Source organism: Pongo abelii, chromosome 4 (assembly GCF_028885655.2).
Source record: "Pongo abelii isolate AG06213 chromosome 4, NHGRI_mPonAbe1-v2.0_pri, whole genome shotgun sequence".
NCBI classification, from domain to species: Eukaryota; Metazoa; Chordata; class Mammalia; order Primates; family Hominidae; genus Pongo; species Pongo abelii.
The window spans coordinates 93989223-94004362 of record NC_071989.2 but is presented as its reverse complement, the minus strand read 5'-3'; the positions used below and the strand labels follow the sequence as shown (position 1 = coordinate 94004362).

The window sequence follows — 15140 nt, the reverse complement described above, 5'->3', positions numbered from 1 at the left end:
ACAAATGTAGATTGTCTGCTGAAAGATGGGAAGTAAATATATACATCTGTGAGTGAGTGAGTGTTACCCAAGGTCAATAGCACAGGCTAGGATATTTGCTGATATATCTCAGGCAAACCCTGTGAATGAAAGAGGCCAAGACAAAACAAAACAAAAAAAACCCAAACAAAGAAACTAAAAAAAAGACCAACTTTTTATTGGTTAGAATATTTATGTTAGAAATCTGTTAAACTTTTTCCTTTTCTTAAAAAAGAAATAATTTATTTTAGTTCATTGAAACTGCCTTTCTCTTCATTTTTGAAATTTAGAAGTAATAATTCACTTGTAGAATTACCATAAAAACATAATTCCTTAAGATTCCAACCTATAGACTCAAATTATTTAATATTTTGGTTTATATCATATTAGACTTTTTCTTTTGCAAAGAAACCTAATTTTGGAAAAGGCATTTCACTTCCCTGGCATTTTCAATAATCTTCAGATCATCTTGATATTGATTTTTTTGCCTCGTATCTCTACTGGAATGAAATGTCTCACCTTTTATTTATGTTGAATTTGCTTAGTCTAGAGATGACATTATGGAACATCTTTCCTGTAAAATATGATAATGAAGCTTGATTCCCCATTGCTTCTGGAAGCCATCTTGTGATCTTGAGATGTGGTACTCTCTGGACAAAGACAATGTATACAAAAAGAATGTAAATAAAAACACAGTCCTTGTTTTCAAGGACCTATTTATCCAAACATATGATCATATGATCATTCATTTTATATATATATATATATATATATATATATATATATATATATATATACACACATACGCACAATAATTGGCTTTAGGCCTCTTCTAAATACATAGTAAACTGAAGAGTGTTGTTCCCACCATAGCAATGAGAGAAAACTAGCTAATATGTAAAATTATTTTTTCTTGAATCCAAAGAGTTGAAGTCACAGAAAAAGCCAGCATGAAATTTAAAGAAAGATAGGGCACAATTACTAACACCCATGTTAGTAGACAGGAGTAGACAAGGCAAGTCTAAAAACAGATAAAAACAAGTCCGCTACGATTTTAACATATTGCTAACATCTGAGTGGAGTCTCACATGCAAGTATGGAACACTGAGAGCAGCATACATGGCAAGCTCAACTTTACAACCTTCCTGAGTGGGCATGAGAAATACTGAGGGTGGACAGGAGAGCATTTTTTAGTAGATAAGCCTTGGAGAAGGGAAGCTACCACAGGAGAAAAACAAAATAAAACAGAAAACAAAACAAACAAAAAAAAACCCACAGAGATATACCCAATCCAATATTTCATAAATAACAGAAGTAAGTCACTAAGAGATGGGTTAGGACCATTATAAATCTATCACAGGAGGAAAATTAGAATAACTGAGAAAATCCCATACCTGAGTACCAGGGATGAAGGCCCTACATAAAAAGATAAATTTCCTTACCTTCCTCTACTATGCCAGTGAGGGTAAGTAACAAGAAATAAGTAACCAGTGGGGAAAGGTAATGCACAGGGAAAGACACTCTCCATGAGATGCAAACGCACAGTGAAGGGATAAAGCTGCGAGTGGAGCTGGATCATAAAGGGAAGCTCCCTGATAATTCAACCAAAACCCTAGATACAAAGTACTACTGGGGGAATTTAAAGCTGATGATTCACTAAAAGTACCTATGGCAAAACAATACCCAAATAATGCATAATTCCTGGCAATTTTAACTCACCTCCCAGACTAAAGTCATAGTAGAAAAAAAGCTATGCCCATTTCATCACAAATACTTCTTTCCTTTGTCTCTGTTGTTCTATGTACTGTATCTGACATACAATGAAAAATTATGTGGTACACAAGAGAGAAAGAAGAAAAGCGAAACATACAAGAAACAAAGTATTCGACAGAAGATTCAGAGATGACCCAGATATTGAAACTATAAGTTAAGGAATTAAAAAATGCTTTCTGAGTAATATTTTTAAGCCCCTAAAAGAAAAGACAACATGCCTGAAGAGACTTGGGTTTATTTCAGCCAAGACAAAAAAAAGAAAAAAGAATAAGAATGAGTGACATTCCAGAATTAAAGTAAAAACATAGCAAGAGAGATGAAGTATGATGTTGAGGGGCTCATCATTGAACTCAACAGAACCAAGAAAATAATTGATAAAATTTTATATAAGTCAATAAGAATTATATAAATTAAAACAGAAAGAGAAGAGGAAAAAAAAAAAGAAAACAGAGTAGACCATCAGGAGATGCAGAATAATATGAAATGTGAACATGTGACTAAGTGGAATTACAGGAAGAAGAGAGAGAAACAAGAAGATAAAAGATATTTGAAAAGACCATGGCTGAGGATTTCTAAAATAATGAGAGGGACAAGAAACACAAAATTCCAGCTAAGAGAACTTCACACACAATGAAAAGCAAACCAAGCCAAAACAAACAGAAAATAGTTTTTTAAAAAAGAAAATATACATGCAGATGCATTATACTCAAACTGATAAGGTAGTCGTGACAGTTAATAGAAAACATTTAGTACAAAGTAGAGATGAAGAGAAAAATTGTGAAGACAATCAAAGAAAAAAGACACACTAGTTGTAAAGGAGCAAAAATTATTTACAGCAGATCGCTTGGCAAAAACTATGTAAGACAGACAGCAGCTATCCAGTGTTCTCTTTTTTGTTTTTGTTTTTCAGTAAGTTACACATACACTTATCATGGCCCAAGTTATGTAGACAGAATTTTGGCCCCCATAACTTTCATCTTCTGGTATTACACTCTGGAGTGTTACTTTACTTGGTAAATTGGACCTTGCAGATGTAACTAAGTTTTACTAATCAATTTATTTAAAATAGAGAGATAATTCTAAACTATTCAGGAGAGCAATATAATCATATGATCTGTTACATGTGGAGCTTTATGGTGGCTGAAGGAAGAGAAAATGAGGTAGACTCAAAGTATGAGGACTCAACGAACCTTGCCAGTTTGAAAATGGAGGGGACTGCATGAAAAGAGGGAGAGTGGACTGATTTCTTCCAATATCCTGAATGTGTTTGACAACAAATATTCCATAGTCTTGTGAGCAGTGCAGTTCTGCTGACACCTTGATTTCAACATTCTGAGATTCTAAGCAGACAAGTCAGTTGAGAGACTCTGTGCGTAAAATTTGCACTTATAAAATAATGAGATAATAAATAGGTGTTAACACCACAAATTTGTTATAATTTGCTGTAGTGGCAATGGAAAACCAATACATCAGATATTTACTCAAAAGAAAGAAAAACATCATCATATAAAAATTTGCACAGCAATGTTTACATCAGCTTTATTTGTAACTACCCAAAATGGAAATTATTTACATCTCCTTTAATATGTACAAACATGCTGAGTTTCTCTTATGTACCAATGACACTTAAAATTTGATATTTGCCTTCAGTAGAAATCTCTTTTAAACTAATACTATTTGGTTCTGGCTTATAAATGGCAATTCCATGAACTAAAAAAAAAAAAACAGCATTACTCAAACACAAGATTATCTAATATTAACTAATCTAGCCTCTTTATATAACCTTTTCCTGTCTCATAGAAAAAATTAAATTTGTTCGGATTTTATTTGTACTTCCTAAATTCATATAATTTGCTATCTACTAACTTATATTCTGCTAGATAATTACAAATTGATTATTAGATGATTTATTCTGTTATCTTCTCAGAGTTTGAGCTTACTGGCTCATGATTGCCCATGCAGTTCTCTACCACATACTTTTTTTTAAGTTACAAGAAGTAGATTATCATTATGGCTTTTCAAATAGTTTTTCTTAGTCAATGTTTTTTTTTAAAAATATGTAATTTCTCAAAAATAACATCTTCTAAAATAATTTGACAAAGTCCAACATCCTATTATGATAAAGAAAAAAGCTCATGAAAAATTAGGTGGTTGGATGCAGTGGCTCATGACTATAATCTCAGTACTTAGAAAGACTGAGCAGGAGGATTGTTCCAAGTCAGCAGTTCAAGACTAGCCTGGGAAACATAGCAAGACCCTGTATACACTATTTATGTCACATATATATATATATATATACACACACACACAATATATGTCATATATATATCATATATCATATATGTCATATATATCATATATGTCATATATAGTATCATATATCATATATATCATGATATATATGATATGATATATATGATATATATGAGATATATATGATATATTATATATATATATACACACACACACACACATACCAGTCATAGGGACATACACCTGTAGTCCTAGCTACTCAGGAAGCTGAAGTGGGAGGATCACTTGAGGCCAGAGGCCAGGAGTTTGAGGTAACAATGAGCTATAATTGCACCACCGTACTCCAGTCTGGGTGACAGAGTGAGACCCTGTCTTAAAAAAAAAAAAAAAGGAAAACAAAAAGAAATAGAAGGAACTTCCATGACATGATGAAAGACGTTGCTATTGGCTGAATACTTGTCACCCAAAATTTATATATTGAAATTCTAATTCCCAATGTGATTAGGAGGTGGGATTTTGGTAGAGATTAATTAGGTCATGCTGACAGATCCCTCATGAGGGACATCAGTGTCTTTATAATAAGAGACCCCGGAGGAGAGTTCCCTTGCCCTTTCAACCACGTGAGAACATAGGGAGAAGATGGCTATCCTTGAATCAGGAAACAGCTCACCAGACACCAGATCTGCTAGCACCTTAATCTTGGACTTCCCAGCCATCAGAAGTGTGAGAAATAAATTTCTGTTGTTTATAAGCCTTCCAGTCTATGGTAATTTGTTGTAACAGCTTAAACTGTTTGAGAATTTTCAAGCTTGAACACAGGCATCTTTTTATTTGCAAGCTGTTATATTTGTTCCTATAAAAGCTTAAACACAGACACTTATGAAAAGCCTATAGCTAACATTATTCTTGATAGTGAAAGACTGTATCAGGAACAAGACAAGGATGCCCATAATGACCATGGCTATTCAACATTGTACTGTAAGTTCTAACCAGAACAACTAGGCAAGAAAAAGAAATAAAATGTATCCAAATTAGGAAGAAGTAAAATTGTTTATTTGCAGATATGATCATATATATAGAAAATCTTGAAGAATAGGCACACGTTTATGAGTGTGCATACCCACACACAAGATTCTGGAGCAAATAATCAAATTTGGCAAAGTTAGAGATTACAAAAGCAACACACAAAACATCAGTTTTGTTTCTATATAGCAGGAACAAGTAACCTAAAAATAAAATTACAAAAACAATTTCATTGATAACAACATTCCAAAGAATAATAATACCTAGAAATTAAATTAGCTAATATATTGATAGCTATTGGTGAAAGGAATTAAATAAGACAAACAAAAGGAAAGACGTCTGTGTTCATAGAAGGGTAAAAGTAGTGTTGAGATATGAATGCTAGCCAAAGTGATTTACAGTTTCAATGCAGAATGCTATCCTTATTATGATGCCAATAGTCTTTTTTTTTTTTTTTTGCAGAAATGGAAATGCCAATTCTCAAGCTCATACGTAATTTCAACTGGATTTTCAAATGCAAAATAAGTTGAATCTCTACCTTATGCCATATATAAAAATTAATCCCAAATGGACTGAAAACATAAATATAAGCGGGAATATCAACACTTTTGGAAGAAAGCATGGGGTAAATCTTCATAACCTTGGATTTGGCAATGAATTCTTAGTTATGATATCAATAACATAAATATGGATGAATTGGATTTCATCAAAATTAAAAGCTTGTATGTACCAAAAATGTTATCAAAAAAGTAAAATGACAATCTAGAACGGAGGAGAAAATATTTGTGAATCATATCTCTGATAAAACTCTTAATATTCATACTATGTAAAGAACACTTACAGTTCAACAAAAGACAAACCACCTAATTAAAAAGAGGGTAAAAGACTTAAATAGAAATTTTACCACAGAAACTATACGAATGACCATCAAACACTTAAAAAGATGCTTGTATCATTAGTCATTAGGGAAATGCATAGCAAAACCACAATGAGGGATGACTTCATACACATTAGGTTGTAAACACACAGACACACACACATGCACACACTGTTGGCAAGGACGTGGAAAAATTAAAGCCGTTGTATAATGCTGGTGGGAATGTAAAATTATTCAGTTGCTATGAAAAACAATTCAATGGTTTCTCAAAAAGTTAAAAACAGAAATCCCACATGACCCTTCAATTCCACTCCTAGATATGTACCCAAAAGAATTAAAAACAGATACTCAGAAAAGTATGTGGTCACACATTTTATAGCAGCACTATTCAAAATGGCCAATAGGTGAAAACAACCCAAATTTTTCTCAACTAATGAATGGATAAACAAATTGTGGTATATACATATAATGGGATATTATTCAGTCATAAAATCGAATAAATTACTGATATATAGAATAACACAGATGAACCTCCGAGACATCGTGCCAGGTGAAAGGAAGCCAGACGCAAAAGGTCACATATTGTATGATCCTATTTATAGGAAATATCCAGAATAGGTAAATTCAAAGAGACAGAATATGGATTGGTGATTTCCAGTAGCTTGAGAGAGGGCGGAATAGGCAGAAGATGCTTAATGGGTAAGAGTCTTTACTTTGGAGTGATGGAAATATTCTGGAATGAGATAGAGATGGTGATTGTACATCATTGTGAATATATTAAATGACAAAAATATTCACTTTAAAATGGATTGTTTTATGTGTTGTGAATTTCACCTCAGTAAATTCATTTAAAGATAACAGCTGCTAATTGCAGATGCTCAACTTCTCAGGATGCTTATCATCTAGCAAAACCGATTTGCATGCATGGAGATGTTTAAATTATGCAATATTCATGTAGGTTAAGAAATGATTTTTGAAGCAGTGGTTGAGCACTACCTTCTTGTGTTATCCTGTGGATAGTCCACAAGGTTTGTTTCCTTTCTTTCTTCTTTGGGTATGGAGGGTGGCAAGAGCAGAAGGCATCAGGTAGTGAGTTTAATCAATTGCTCAGTCCAGCTAGGAAGTCTTGGTTCTGGTATCTACAAAATGGGTAATCACATAATCAATAGAGTTGATTATAATTGCATAATGTTTTAGTTTTACACAGTTCTTATGACTGAAGTTTATTTTTTAAAATTGTTTGATTTTTTTCACTTGAATAATTAAAAATATTTCTTTGTACTCTTTTTTTAGCAGCTTAGCCTACTACATTTTCCTCCTATTTGTTTCTTTGTAGTTACTGATCATCAATCAACTCTTCCTCACTGGTGACAATATAATCAAGATAAACTGTTCTTAGATTATTTCTCTATTTATATAAATATTACCAGTGTTGTAACATACTGTGAGGACCTTAAATATTATGCCAGGCTGATGACTGGCCTTCAGCTCAACCAGTATTTGATTCATTAAAATAGCTAACCAACATATAATTCTGACACAAAGCCGTGCTGGTATATCGACTGAACAAAATATCCACTTTCTCTATCTGATTTAGAAGTGTCAATTTCAATTCCTATCATATCACCATTTCCTATTGATTCTTCCCTATTAACTTTAATACTCTGTTGGATTTCCTTTGATTGTTCAGCTTAGATGTCTGTGTATTTTCACCACTTACAAAGTTGGTGACACCATGCCTCCCTTTACCATGTTTATTTCTTTGAAATAATCTATGCAGCCTTCATCTGTGTAATGATCGGCCTTCTTTGCAACGTTCTCGTGGCAGCACTCTGTTTTTTACTGGATAGTATGTGAAGAAGGCAGAAGAGAAAAGTGCCTCATTCAAGATACGGAGAATCATTTTGTGAAGAGCTGGTGTCCTTCAAATAGAGAATGAAATGGACCTTGTCTTTTGAAGATGGAGATGTAATAATTGTCTTAAAGTCTTTTTGAAATAATAATCTTAATAATATTCAATATCTCTTCAGATTGAATGGAAAGGGTAAAAGAGTTGGGAAGATAACATCACTCACAAGGAATTATCTGAAATTCTTCACCCCAAGGGATATGAATTAGCTTCCTCGATTTTATCCTGAAGAGGGGCCATCATAAAAGAAATTCCAAAAATAAGTCACAGAACGAATAAACAAAAGCCCATGATTTTGGAGATCTCTTCATGTAATTTTCCTCAATATATGTGATTAATTTAAAATATTATCAAATGTGACAATTTTTAGAAGTTTGTAATGGTTTCCAAATATAGGCCTTATATTGAAACAGTTATTGTGAGATCCTGCTTTGGGATCAGAAAATAAGCTTATTTCATAGTTTTTAAAATAAATTTTATTTTTAGAGCAGTTTAGGTTCACGGCAAAATTGATCAGAAGTTACAGAAATTTCCGGTTTACTCTCTGTCCTGACACATGCGTAGCCTCCCTCATTATCAACATTTCCACCAGAGAGATACATTTATTATAATTGATGAATCTACACTGACACATCATTAACATCCAGAGTCCGTAGTTTACATTAGGGCTCAGTCTTAGTGTTGTATATTCTATGGGTTTAGACAAATATATGATGACCTGTATCTACTGCTACAGTATCATATAGGGTAGTTTCACTGCTCTAAGAATCCTCTGTGCTCTGCCTGTTCATTCCTTCCTTGCCCATTCCTTAACAACCATGGATCTTTTTACTGTCTTCATAGATTGGCCTTTTCAAGAATGTCCTACAGTTGGAATCATGCAGTGTATACCCTTTTCAGATTGGCTTCTTTTGCATAGTAATATTCATTTAAGGTTCCTCCATATCTCCTCATGGCTTGATAGCACATTTCTTTTTAATCCTGAATAATATTCCATTGTCTAGATGCACCACAGTTTATTTATCCATTCACCTACTGAAGGACATCCTGGTTGCTTCCAATTTTGGGCAATTATGAGTGAAGCTGCTGTAAACACCTAAACACCCCTGTGCAGATGTTTGTGTGCACATAAGTTTTAAACTCCTTTGGGTAAATACCAATAAACAAGATTTCTGGATTGTAAGTTAAGAGTAGGTTTAGTTTTAGCCCGGCACAGGGGCTCATGCCTGTAATCCCAGCACTTTGGGAGGCTGAGGCGGGCAGATCACTTGCAGTCAGGAGTTCCAGACCAGCCTGGCCAACATGGCAAAACTCTATCTCTACTTAAAATACAAAAATTAGCCTAGCATAGTGGTGTGCACCTGTAATCCCAGCTACTCGGGAGGTTTGAGGCAGGAGCATTGCTTGAACCCGGGAAGCGGAGATTGAAGTGAGCTGAGTTCCTGCCACTGCACTCCAGCCTGGGCTACAGAGTGAGACCTTGCCAAAAATAAAATAAAATAAAATAAATAAAATAAAATAAAATTAAAATATAGATGTTTAGTTTCGTAGAAAACTGGCAAACTATGTTCAAAGGGCTGTATAATTTTGCATTGCAACTAGAAATAAATGAGAGTTCCTATTGCTCCATATCCTCATAAGCATTTGGTGTTGTCAGTGTTATGGATTTTTGCCATTCTCGTAGGTATGTAGTAATTATTGGTATGTATGTAATGGTATCTTGTTATTTTCACTTCATGGACTTTTTAGTCTTTTGTTTCTTTTATGTTTTCCCCCTAACTACATGAAGTGAAAAGTCATATTTTCTCTTTCAACTGGGTAATGAACTGTCTTCATAAATCATTGATTATTGGACTATGGAAGTAAAATTTTTTTTTAAAAAAAAAAAGAAAAAATGAGAACAGCACAAATACAGTTCTGTTGGGGGTTTATATTTACTACCTGTAGGGCAAAAGTATAGCTGATTCATGCAGGCTTCCTCATGTTAGATCGGTGGACTCTGTTCTCACAGTTTGCAGTCTACTGCACAGAACCAAAGAAGGCTTCTGCACTTTGCTGCTTTGTATGTCACTGTGACCCACTGGGGTTGACTCCTTGAAGGCTTCTGTCGATAAAGTGTTAGACTCCTGTGTGGTGTGGGTTCATTCTTAAGGAGGAACAGTGCATTTTCTTATTGGATAGCAGGGCTACATTTGGTGCCTTCATTTTCAGAAGTAGGTGGTAATTATGATTTTAACTTTTTTGTCTCCTTAATTTCCAATATCTGAGTGCTTGTTTTTCCTATGAGATGATGTTACTTCTGAAGAAGGGTTCGAGAAACCTTCACTCTAATGAATATTAATAAATATATGAAATCCATACCATAGGTGCTTGGGTTCTTCTACTTTCCTTTTCATAGCATGTTACAATTTTTCCTTTCACATTTTGAATGTTTCCAAATACATGGACCTTTGAGATTGCCTAGCAACAATTTGGATTGATAATATTTATTTAAAACCTGCGTATTTTGGGTCCATTTAGACACAACAGAGAAATTAAATCTGTCTATGACATTTGTGGGGTCAGAAACATGAAACTAATCTAGATTTATTGGTACAAGTCCTTACCTTTAAAGAAGCCATTGCTGAAAAACAAGAAGAGAAATGTTATTTTAGAATAATACCAATCATATTGTTCTAATAAAATATAAAACAAATTTTTGTAATTGAAATGTTAAAGAGTAACACGTTTTTTTGTTTTTTTTTTTCTTTTGAGACGGTGTCTCGCTCTGTCGCCCAGGCTGGAGTGCAATGGCGCGATCTCGGTTCACTACAAGCTCTGCCTCCTGGGTTCACACCATTCCCCCGCCTCGGCCTCCTGAGTAGGTGGGACTACAGGCGCCTGCCCGGCTAATTTTGTTTTTGTATTTTTAGTAGAGACGGGGTTTCACCGTATTAGCCAGGATGATCTGGATCTCCTGACCTCGTGATCCGCCCACCTCGGCCTCCCAAAGTGCTGGGATTACAGGCATCAGCCATCGCGCCCAGACAAAAAGTAACATTTTTATCCATCCCAAATAGCTCTTTACAATACTTGTAAGTGAATAGCACTCCTTACAAAACTTGTGGCAAAGCAAGTAAAGTTTAAAATAAATACGTTTATATTTAAATGTACTACAACGAAGTCTTTTTGTTTTCCAAGTACTTTGAATATTTATACAAAATTTACTTTTTGAACATTAGGTTCATTCACATTTATATATTTATTATTTCTTAATTTAGAAAACAATTGAAAACTTTTTATGACTACTTTGAGTTAAATAATTATTTTTTAAATGTCAAATGTACCCATGCATAAATATAAAATGTGAACAGAATAGCATGTGAACTGCAATTGAAAGTAATATTTTTAGTTATCTCTGAAGTTTTCAACTTAGTTACAAAAACCTGTAACACAATACATAATTTCTGTTGCTCACAAACCACCATTTTGTTATTGACCACATATCTTTGTAACTGGTTACAGCTGTTAAAATAAAAATTTTTAGGAATTAACTACCATTATTAGCATATTTTGGTGCTACAAATTACATAGTGTATATAGAAATGGCACTGAGCTCTAGACTCAGCTCTGTGTCTCACTGGTATCATGGTTTAGCATGAATCATTTGGTAATTTCTCTATGTAACATGGCTTATCAGGGAACATACAAACTTTTCAATCACACAGATGTGTATTCAACGTGGCTCTGCCATTTAATACCTGGGCAAACTTGAACATGCTAGAGCTCTCTCAGCCTTACATTCCTTAATTGTAATTGGAGTTGATAATAATTACTTTAGAAAGTCATTGCATAAAATTCCTATTTTAGCATTTGACTCAGAAAATAAATGGAATAAAAACCTTTTGAAATTGTTGCTCACAATTTAGCTCATTTGAGAATTTAGTAATTTTTACTTGATGATTTTAAAGCTTCTTCCAGCTCTCAGTTTCATAATTATACCACTTGCCAGTCAATAATACCTGGCAAATGTTGCCAAGTTTCTTAGGTAAAACAAAATGTCTGAATTAGTATTAATCATTCATGAAAAAGAAAAAAAAGTTAAATTCAATGTTTATGCTCTACTGCAGTATTAGTGTTTTCAGCAATATACCAATCTTTGCATGTATATATACATATATACATATATGTGTGTATATATATATATACACACACACAGATAGATGATAGATACACATTTATCTATATACACATAAACATGTAGATATACACGCTTATATACAAATATACATATACATATACACATGCATTTATAACATACATATAGCTGAAGCATGGGATATGAATTATAATGTCATAGTTAATCTTATATAAGAAATATATCAGGAATTATTTGTGAACAAAATATTCTATAACTGATTGTCTAAAATAGTATGTGAAAATTTCTGCCATATATTTAAAACCAAAGTTGTAAAATGGACCTGACAAGGACCCTGCAGTGTGAAGAATTCTCCCTCAAGGACACAGCCTGTACTTGCTAAAACTCCAGGGAGCCTCAAAGAAGAGTGCAAAAGTGGTAACTATGGCTGGCTGTCGAGCTTACATCACAGTAAACAAGTGCTTTATTATTAATTGTGTCTGAAGCATTTTCACATCTATCCTTTATTTATTTTTGGTTTATTATTTAATTATAACTTTAGAGCCTTGGGAAAGAATTAAATGTCTTTGTTACTTACAATTAACAAATGAAAAAATTCAGTTTAAGGAAATCAGTAACATGTTTAGGATCTTGGTGCAAAGTAGCTGCAGAATCCTGTTTATAGTCTTTTGCAAATTTAACAATTTAACTATCATTCATTGAGTATAGGGACTCTAATCACGTATGTGTCTCTTCCTTTAAATGCTTTGTGTCAACTGATCATACAGCAACATGATATTGATGACAAAACAAAGAGATGCAAGGAGTGGTAAAGGAGAAGCAAAGATAGGTAACATTGCTTCAGCCTTCAGAAATCCTACAAAAAGTACTGGATTACTTAATCTTCTACCTGCCTCGGCCTCCCAAAGTGCCAGGATTACAGGCATGAGCCACCGTGCCCTGCCAAGCTTCTGTTTTTTATAAGCCACCAAACCTATGGTACTTTGGTATAACAACCCAAACTGACTAAGACAATATGTTAAAGGATTCATACAGTATATATATATTTTTTATATATAAATTATATATATATTATATATATACAATTAGATTGGCTTTTTTCAGGCATTAATATGATCTATCACTTATCCGTGTCTTAACATGACTTGATGGTTTTTTATTATTTTTTATTTCATTTTTTATTATTTAATAGTATCAAACTGTATAAATGTACTACAGTTTGTTTATCCATCCTGTGAAAGGCCATCTTAATTCCTTCCAATTTATTATGATTATGAATGAATGTGTATCCTGGTTTTTGTATGGACACAGACATTTAAATCATTTAGGTAAAGATGTATAAACATAATTACTGAATCTTATGATAAAACTATGTTTAGCTTTGTAAGAAATTTCCAACTATCTTCCAGATTGTCTGTACTATTTTGCATTCCCACTACAATAAATGAAGAATTCATGGTGTTCTGCAACCTTATCAGCAATTGTTAGGATTTTGAAAATTACCTATATATGTATTTTTTATATCCAATCATATGTCTCTTAACAGAAGGCTTTAAGACTTGTACATTTTCTGATTGTTTTTTTCTTTTTGCCATCTATTTGTGTGCTTTTAATTATCTGCATTTTTGTATCTTTTTCTGTAACTTTGAAATATTTTGCATTGATTAAAGATTTTCTTCTCCCCTCTACTATATATAATCTATTCTTTAAGTGTGTTAAAGGAAATGAAAGGAGATCAGGCCAAGGGGTTCCCTGAGCAGACAAAACCAATTAGGTCACAAAAGCAAAACTTAATCATACTTTGTTTTTTCATATAAAGGAAACTTAGATTCTTCCTTGTAAATGCTTCTGACAATCATAAACAAAACTTGAATCATCTTCCACAAGTAATATAATCACTTCTAACCAATCCACTGCAATCGGGAAAACTTCACTGTAATAACCAGTCACTGAAAGTGTTAATCAACTTTCTCACATTCACTTTATAAGCCATTCTGTAATGGTGAGCCTGTAACCTTCTTATGACTTTAGGTTTTTTGTTTTCTTTGTAACTGACAAATAATAAGCATATGTATTCGTGGGATACAATGTGAAGTTTTGATATATGTTTATAATATACAATGATTAAGTTAGGCTAATTAACAAATCCATTGCCTCATATTCTTACCATTTTTGATGATGAAAATATGTGAAATCTACTCTTCTAGCAATTTTGAAATATACAATGCATTATTATTTATTATAGTCATTTTTGGTTTGAAGTTTCCTGGTTAGCAATCTATAGTTTCTTTAGTTGTACAACAATAAAGTTTCAAAATTTTTTCTAATTTTATCAGATTTTATTTTTGAAGGGTGATTATCTGAAATTTTAAGATGCATATCTGATAAAGTCTAATATTATTCACATATCTTTAGCCACTTCTCTGTTTTCCTGCTGTTTCCTAGCTGTTAACTATCTTGTTTTGTTCTTAAATTCCATAACAAAAGTTGCTTTTACTATTTTGTAATAAATATTTAGTATTTCAACATTTGTTTAGCTTTATGTATACATTCCTATTTTCTTTACTCACTGTTGCTTTTTACATTTTATACTTTCTGTGATTACTTTTCTGCATTTTAGCAAGTATTTAGAAGTTTCTTTAGTAATGTGTGTTTATTTTAATTTTTCTTTAGATTTCAGAATATCTGAAAAGTACTTAATTCAATCTTACACAAGTTTTTGTTTTTGTTTGTTTGTTTGTTTTAAGATAGAGTCTTGCTCTGTCACTAGGCTGGAGGGCAGCGGCACCATCATTGCTCACTGCAACCTCAAACTTCTGGGCTCAAGCAGTCCTCCCACCTTAGGCTTCTGAGTAGCTAGAACTACAGGCACAAACTACTATTCCTGGCTAATTTTTTTGTTTTGTTTTGTTTGGTAGAGATGGGGTCTTGCTGTATGGCTCACGCTGCTCTTGAACTGCTGGTCTCAAGTGATCGTCCTGCCTAGGCCTTCCAAAGTGCTGGGATTACAGGTGTGACCTATCACACTGGGCCTCAGCTTCACTCTTGAAATACATTTTGCTGGTTATTTGACTTCTAGTTGGCAGCCATTTAGCTTCAGCACATTAAAGATATTATTACATTCTATTCTGGCTGTCATGTTTTTAAAT

The 15140-nt window shown here is 33.3% G+C and overlaps 2 long non-coding RNA genes across 5 annotated transcripts in view; one reads left to right on the top strand and one right to left on the bottom strand.

Annotated features, from left to right (window-relative positions):
* LOC129059454 (uncharacterized) overlaps positions 1-4316 on the bottom strand; it is a 27824-nt gene extending 23508 nt beyond the window's left edge. Inside the window, exons 1-2 of the long non-coding RNA XR_008525356.2 lie at positions 4269-4316; positions 538-668 (exon numbers count right to left, since the gene is read on the bottom strand). This is a non-coding gene — a long non-coding RNA (uncharacterized LOC129059454). The remainder of the gene's footprint in view (positions 1-537; positions 669-4268) is intronic.
* LOC129059453 (uncharacterized) overlaps positions 1-15140 on the top strand; it is a 17313-nt gene extending 2173 nt beyond the window's left edge. Inside the window, exons 2-3 of one of the 4 annotated variants that reach the window (XR_010139985.1) lie at positions 5530-5692; positions 14910-15140. This is a non-coding gene — a long non-coding RNA (uncharacterized LOC129059453). The other 3 variants (XR_010139987.1, XR_010139986.1, XR_008525355.2) reach the window with 3 other exon arrangements.